The 7,037-nt window shown below is 42.7% G+C and overlaps 1 long non-coding RNA gene across 9 annotated transcripts; it reads left to right on the forward strand.

Annotated features, from left to right (window-relative positions):
- The first annotated feature begins 1,559 nt into the window (after positions 1-1,559).
- On the forward strand, positions 1,560-5,339 carry LOC109737409 (uncharacterized). Of its 9 annotated transcripts, XR_005754192.3 has the most exons (4): positions 1,560-1,958; positions 2,201-2,277; positions 2,355-3,933; positions 4,023-4,387. It is a non-coding gene; the product is annotated as an uncharacterized lncRNA (long non-coding RNA). The 9 variants fall into 9 exon arrangements; XR_012181890.1 differs by adding an exon at positions 4,433-5,339 and having other exon boundaries at positions 1,560-3,933; positions 4,023-4,115; XR_005754193.3 differs by having other exon boundaries at positions 1,560-2,715; positions 3,240-3,933.
- Positions 5,340-7,037: the final 1,698 nt, after the last annotated feature.

Raw genomic sequence — 7,037 nt, forward strand, 5'->3', positions numbered from 1 at the left:
CCGTCCATACATCAATCCACCAAAGCGGGAGTACGGTTTTACGCCTCGCGCTGCCCGAACATCGGTAAAAACAGCCCGTGTGATCGTTGTCGTGCGAGGGGGCCTTCGAAGTGGAACCATGAGCCGTTGCGCCAGGTTTCTTCTTGGGCGCCATGGATCAAAACGATGATGATGATGATCGACACGCTGTTCACAGTTTCAGGTTCGCGCAAGCGATCCCCCCTACCTGGCGTGCCAAAGATGTCGTGGGAGAAAACGATCACCTATGGGGCCATGGGCCCCTTTGTGGTTCGGCAAGGGAGAGATCACGTTGCACAAAGAGCGGAAGCCATGGGGCAGCACGACAACGATGACGCTGGTGGTTTTTACCCAGGTTCGGGCCACCATGAGGCGTGAAACCCTACTCCTGCCTTTGGTGGATAGGACGGTGGAACACAACAGCACGCATCGCTCGAGCCCGGCAAGGTGGCCTCGGGGGAAGCAGCTATGCGCATACAAATGTGAGGGGGTCCGAATCCCTTTCTATGTTGCCTTGGGCCTCCTTTTATAGCTCAAGGGATAACCACCGTGGAAAAACAGTCTTTATCTAATGATTAGATAGCTAACAGTGCTATCATACCTAACTCTAGCAGTTAGGACAAAGTGCATAAAATGCACTGCTAGGTGTCATGTGGAGGATGAAGCCCGGCAACCTGTCATGCCGCTTAATCCTCTTCTGCTTATCTGTTCGACATGCCTATGGATGGGTGTCACATGAGAGTAATCTGTCTTCCAATGGTCTGCCACGTGCTTGGTGGAAGCCACTTAATCACTTGGGGGCTCGACACTGCATTGATAAGTGATTTGCGTTGATGTGTGGTGGAGCGGTGGAGTAGTGGTGCCTTGGCGGGATTTCCTATCCTTGGCGGGATTTCCTGTCATTGGCGGTCTCGAGAAGCCTGCCGGGGCAATCTTGGACTTGTCCCTGGGGCGGCCTCGACCCATCTAGGCTCTCCTGCCTGGCAAGGGAGGCCTTCCCAAGGTGATGCTCTGCTATCTTGTATGTTGACTTGGTCTTCTTGATCAGCTCCTTGATCTCACAAAGAGCGGTTTCTCTGGCTTGGTATTGCTTTGTATGTTGGTGTTGGACATCTGATGCTAGCACGCCTGTGTATAAGTTCAGGCGACAAACGTGAATGTCTGTTGTACCGACACCCATATATTACCAGCTATGGGATAGATTATACCTGCTTCCAAAATCTTTAGTATTTCAGTTCTTACCACTTCCAGAAGCTATGTGATTCGAACGTTGTTGGTGATCAACAATGAGTTTAGCATCAGATTCCATATTAAGGTTGTGCTGACATAGAGTTGGACTAATGCCCTTAAGATCATCAAGAGTATATCTAATAGCATCTCGGTGCTTTTTTAGAATGTTCAACAATCTTTCTACTTCATGTTCTGAAAAGGTAGCACTAATAATAACAAGATATATAGTTTTTTCATCTATTACGACTATAAAAACACGAGAAGGCGGAGTCCATCGAGATGGTTGAATCGTAGGATTCAAGTGGCTTCGATGTTTAACACCAACCATGTTTTACCCATGCTACCACCGGCGACCACGCACCCACGTTTTACCCACAAATGCCACCATGTCTTTCCTTCTTTCCCATGGCATGGTTCCATTTTCCAAAACCGCCCCACGTTGTTTGCGCCGGACATGGAACAAACAGAGAGACCGAAGAGAAGCGCGGCGGCCATGCCTACTGTGGTTGGATCTAGACGAGGGGGTTGCCACCAGCCCCGTTCATTGCGCCGGCCATAGAAGAGAGACAGAGATCGAAGGGAAGCACGACGGCGATGCGGTTCATTGCGATGGACACCGAGGCCCGGGCGTCGCGGGTGCGGCGACCTGGCTGCGGCCGCTGTCGCCGACCCACTCCACGCGCGGCCTGCCCTTCCTCGAGGCTCACCGCGTACCGCCACCCAACTCTTTCACCCCTTCAATGTCGCCTCCCTTCACACCGATGCTGGGGATGCGCTGCACTGGCAGCTCCCCTCCATCCTTGCCTCTACTAATCCATCTAATGTCGCCTCTCTGCATCCTGTAGAGGGGTCGAACTAGACACCACAGACACGACGGCCTAGACACCATGCCACACACAATTGACGAGTTCTTTTGTACTGCTCTCTGATTGTCGCTTGTCCATGTTACCAGACGAGCAGAGGCGTGGTAGCGGCCAAGACGAGAACTATGGGAAGCTGAAGTCGCCTGCGTGTTTGTGTTCATCACAGGTGCTGTCTCTTTTCCATCTTTTTTTTTTGTACTTCATCCGATGATCAGTGACTACTAATTCCCATGTCAACATAAGGAAGAAGCATGGTGTCCGCCGCCGGCGACATGGACGCATGCGGGGGAATAGCCGCAGATTCAGGTCCTTCTATCGGTCTGTTGTGCCTTGAAGTTTGCGTTCATCTTTGAGAAATTCCGCCGCATCCTCAGTCATATGTATGTTTTGATCTATTTTTCATGTTGTTTTCTTGGGTCTTTGTTCTTGGTTATTGGGCGTGGAGTGCTCTCTACAGCCCTTCACAACTCCCGAACCCACATGTATTTGATGTAAGATGCTTTAACCTATTCTCTAATGTACATGCAGTCTGAAATCCATTACCAATTTGGCTTTAGGGAAATTCATTCGCACAAGAAGCAAGGCTAAGTTGTACTCCTAATTGGTATTGTTCTTAAGCACACCCCAAAATGATGTGTATCAATTGCATATTTTTCTGAAGCTACTAAACCATTACTGGATTTTTGTAGTTTTTTTTTCAAAATACGTCTCTCCTTCGAAGTCATTTTTTCCTTCTACTCAATGTTCCGCTGAAAGAGAATCTCAACAGAGCAATTGGAAGGAGAAAGCAGCCAGAGAGGAGAATCTTAGAACAAGATACATGCATCAGTTTAACTCCTATTCCTGAACCAATATACTTTTATGATTGAATTAAATAAAACAAGTATTTTTATATTTCTAAAAATCAACGGATTCTAATAATATTCCGGCATGCAAATAATTTTTCCATATGTTTGAGTACATTGTGTTGCTGTGCAAATATGCAGAGAAGGATCTCATTTGTGGGGGCATGGTTATGTGAATCGACGTGTTATCTTGACTAAATATCTTCTTACTATTTGTACAGTGCTGCAATATGTATAGGCTGGTCACCACTTTTACTTAGTTTCATTATATATATACTTGCAGCAACCAGCAACTACTAATTGAAATTTCTGCTTCACCTGCAAAAAAAAAAAGAATCTTCCTACAAGATACATGTCCATACTGCTGCGATGTTTGATCTAACACTGCAACACGGATTTAGTGGCGAAGTGGTGCTTGGTCAAGATCCACTTGTCCCTGTCCTCGCCTACGTCGCATCACAGCAGCAGCCGCTGACCATCCCTGAGGAAACCACCGCGTCGCTCCCTACCGAATCGTGATCATCCTGGGTATCCTGTTTGCTACCATGGGCGCTCTGATAGAGCTCATGGTACTCTCTTGATGCACATAAAACGATCTTATCAATTTGTGTTTTGAGGAATCAAGGGCCTGAATAATCGTAGTGCAGATGCCAATAACTTGCAGATACACCAAGGTTTATGCAATTGTCCAGACATTGGTTTATTGTGATGTATTGTATACTATGGTTCCAGCATATGACCAAATGAGAGGGATTGACAATACATTATATTTTCATGCAATCGCTACAAGAACATTATATCGGATCATCTCAATCACGTACAGTCCTACCCAACATTTTATGTTGCTGCATGTTGACTACACCAGTCCGAGCCAAGCTGCAGGAGTTGTATGGTACCTTTCTCTTCCAACGTCGCCAGACAAGTGACGTAGGAGGTCGTCATTCCCCATTAAGCAGCTACAGTTCTTCGCCGATGAGGTAGCACTAGAAGTTTTAATTTTGTGTCAACTGAAAAGAATTCGTACGTGTTGATAATTTGGTGGTTCATATATGGTGAACAATTGCAGGTACTGGACGGCAATTCTCCTGTTTGGGCCACCAGGGATGGGTGTGCTACTTGGTGAAAATCATCACGGCAGAGGCTGATTTATCTTCCGAATGTGAGTGTTGCTTAAATTTGAGCCGCACAATTCACTCTCCTGCAATTTAAGCCTTGTGATTGTACCAACAGAAAAAGAGCACATGGATAATTTCCTCAAGAAAATGTTCAATTGTGATCCTAAATCGATTCTTTGTTTACGATTAATTGTATGTTCATATTCTTGTTCTTGTTGCATATTGTGATGCCAAAACTCTTTGATTGGTATAGCAACAGTAGCAAGGTGAATAACAATGTACGAGTATATTGTTGTTAGTTTGACTTTGTGTGGTAGGATGGCTGGGTATTTGGAAAGCAAAACTCTTTCCACTTTTGCAGCTAGGCTGGTGTGGATCATATTGCTCCTGTCACATTGATTTTGTCGGCAAAATTAAGGAACCTGGAGGAGACGCCCTTAGATATCATCGAATACTACTGAAAATAGCAATTTTGCATGATGTGGAGACATAACTATCACCTTCTTGATGTTTTATGACTTTTTCATGTAGCCGAAGTGACGACGAATGAGTGGAGGGTTGCAGTAGAAACTGCTCAGTGCTTTTTATCTATATCATTGTACTTATGATTTCTGGAATATTTTATAAAATAGTGAAGGATACGTTGGAACGATGATGTTTTCAATCTTTAATACAGATGATAGGAAACCAAATGGTGAAGCTGAGCATTGCCTCACGTAGAACTTTTTAGTTCAAGATAGTATGTCATTATTTTCCGCTATGTTTTGTCATATTGATTACGATGACGTTGTGAACATGTAACCATTATTGATAAAAAGGAGCAGATTTGATATGCCCTTTTTGCACATGACCAAACCTAAGTAGGTTGGCAAGGTGGTGTTCAAACGACCAAAGACAGCACCAATTCAACCTTGCCACTCTGGCATGTGCTTATATTGAGGTGGATAAAATCTCTCTGTCACACCAAAAATCCAAGGCGGTGCATGGGGCGTAAAGGGGACCACCATAGGGGAAACAAACTGTGGTGGGAGGGACGCTGGCAGGGCGACAAGATGGTTAGTTGACAGGAGTGGATACATCTAGGTACCTAGCTAGCTACCGAGAAGGGCGCTTGCCAAAATTTCTGTTCATATTGTTGTGTGAAATTTTAGTTTAAACCAATTGTATTAAAACATTACATGTTATTGAGAAACTATTGTGATCGAAAAATCGATTTAGATAATCAGAACATAAAAAAATCCTAAGATTATGTGTGTTACACGTGCACGCTTACTCGTCAAGATAAACATATTTTAGAGTGTGTGGCAATTGTTTTAATTCAAACACAGGATCACCTTTAGGTGGAGAATGACCTCCTAGAATTTCAATAGGAAAATTGTGTTTAAGGAGAGGTTGTTGTTCAATTTTATCTACTTCATTTCTTTCACGCAAGTGCATATCATTTTCAAGGACTAGCAAATATTGTTCTAATGGATCAGTAGGAGGTATAGCAATAGGAGCAAGACCAAATATTCAATCCTTACTAGGTAATTCTTTCTTATGAGGTTGACTACTAAACTTAGAGAAATTAAACTCATGAGACTCATCACCAAAGCTAAAACTGACAATTTGTTTATGGCAATCTATAGTAGCATTGACAGTGTTCAAGAGAGGTCTACCAAAGATAACGATACGAAAGCCATCTTGTGGGGAACCAAGAATTAGAAAATAAGTAGGGTATTTTATTTTGCCACACAAGACTTCAACATCTCTAACAACCCCAAGTGGTGTGATGGTGTCTTCTATTTCAGCGGGTGCTATGTCATTCATAATTTCTTGGTATAAGGCAAAAGGAATAGCACTCACGCTAGCATCTAAGTCACATAAACCACGATAGCAATGATCTCCTATTTTAAGTTAGACAGTAGGCATGCTAACAACAGGTCCATGTTTATCTTTTTCATCAGTTTGGCAATTCTAGCAGCTTCATCATAGAAATAAATAACATGCCCATAAATATTTTCTACCAAGAGATATTTAACCATAGCAACACTAGGTTCTACTTTGATTTGCTCAAAGGCTTTAGGTGCTTCATTTTATATTTGCTAACCACAGTTGATACCTTAGCACGTTCCTTTATCCTAATAGGGAAAGGTGTTTTTTCCAATATAAGCAGTAGGCACAACTGGATGAACATTGTAAATGATAGTTTCATCTTTAGCTTCAACCGGTTCTTGAGTTTCTTCTTTAATAGGGGGATGATATTTAAACCAATTCTCCTTAGGGAGATCAACATGAGTAGCAAATGATTCATAAAAAGAGGCTACTATCTCAGAGTCAAGTTCATATTTAGTGCTAAACTTGTGAAAAGCATCGGTATTCATAAAAGATTTAACAGAATCAAGCTCAAGCTTAATACGTGACTCTTTAGCTTCATCGAGTTCCCAATCTTCAGTGTTGCGTTTAATTATTTCTAAAAGATCCCACCTAAATTCAATAGTCTTCTTTATAAAAGAACCAGTACAAGAAGTTATCGAGCATGGATTGATCATCGCGAGAAAGCCAAGCATAAAAATTATGAATAATAATTTCTCTTAACAGCACATGATTGGGTCATGAGTATAACATTGACTTAAGCCTCCCACAATCTAGAGTGATACTTTCTTCTTCATGAGGCCAAAAATTATATATATAATTCCAGTCACGATGAACTAGATGCATAGGATATTTTTTTTGTGAAATTCCAATTTCAATCGATTCCGGTTCGAAGATCAAATATCATGGCATAGCCTATACCATGTCAATATTTTTCCCTTCAAAGATAAAGGGAAAACCTTCTTCTTAACTTCATTTCCGGATAAACCTGAAAGCTTAAATAATCCACAAATTTCATCCACATGTGTCAGATGCATATCAGGATGTTCTGTTCCATCTCCTGCATAAGGATTAGCTAGCAGTTGTTCTATCATACCCGCAAGAATTTCATA

Source organism: Aegilops tauschii, chromosome 4 (assembly GCF_002575655.3).
Source record: "Aegilops tauschii subsp. strangulata cultivar AL8/78 chromosome 4, Aet v6.0, whole genome shotgun sequence".
Classification (NCBI taxonomy): domain Eukaryota; kingdom Viridiplantae; phylum Streptophyta; class Magnoliopsida; order Poales; family Poaceae; genus Aegilops; species Aegilops tauschii.